Here is an 849-nt window from a genome sequence, read left to right as displayed (position 1 = left end):
TTGACTTTGTTAATAAATCTTTTGACGAGTTTGATGTTGCAAATTTTCGAGAACAACGAAGAGAGTTACAATGTAACAAAATGTTTCGTCAAAAAATTCTTCATTTAGTAAAGAATGTGTTTATCCCAGATAATTCTTTCAATTTTCCACAAGGCAAAAACAATAGAAATTTTTCAATGAAATAGCTAAAGACATTTTCTTTGCTTTGTTATTCTAAAAAATTAAATGGTGGATTTTGCTTGCCATGTGTATTATTTGGAGATGATTTTCCAACAAAGAATTACAAAGTTTCAGTGTTGTTTAAAGAACCACTTAAAAATTTTAATGATGCTTTCCCAGCCTTAAAACGCCATTGTAATCCGAACATAAATGGTTTGTATTCTCAAACGCAGAGTCTTTTTAATGATGTTATGAGGCAAGCTGCTGGTGATACAAAACATATTCATGATATCATAGATCAAAACACCCTTGCAAAGATATCTGAGAATAAAAAAATACTTGGGCCGATAATTAATACTATTATTTTGTGTGGCCGTCAAGAACTTGCTCTAAGAGGTCATAATGATGATTCTCAGTATCACTCAGAAGTTTAGCAATATAGTACCTCTTGTAATGTTGGAAACTTCATGGAGATTCTTAATTATCGTGTTAGAGGCAATGATACTGAATTAGAAAATCATCTAAAAAACCACAAGAAAAATGTATTATATCTTTCAAAAACTATGCAGGATGAATTAATATTCTGTTGTGGTGAGATAATTTCTGATAAAATTGTTTACAAAAGATAAAAGACTGCCAAATTTTTTTCTATTTTATCAAATGAAGCTATTGATGTTTCAAACAAATCAC

Source organism: Hydra vulgaris, chromosome 02 (genome assembly GCF_038396675.1).
Source record: "Hydra vulgaris chromosome 02, alternate assembly HydraT2T_AEP".
Classification (NCBI taxonomy): Eukaryota; Metazoa; Cnidaria; class Hydrozoa; order Anthoathecata; family Hydridae; genus Hydra; species Hydra vulgaris.
This window is presented reverse-complemented; position numbering follows the sequence as displayed.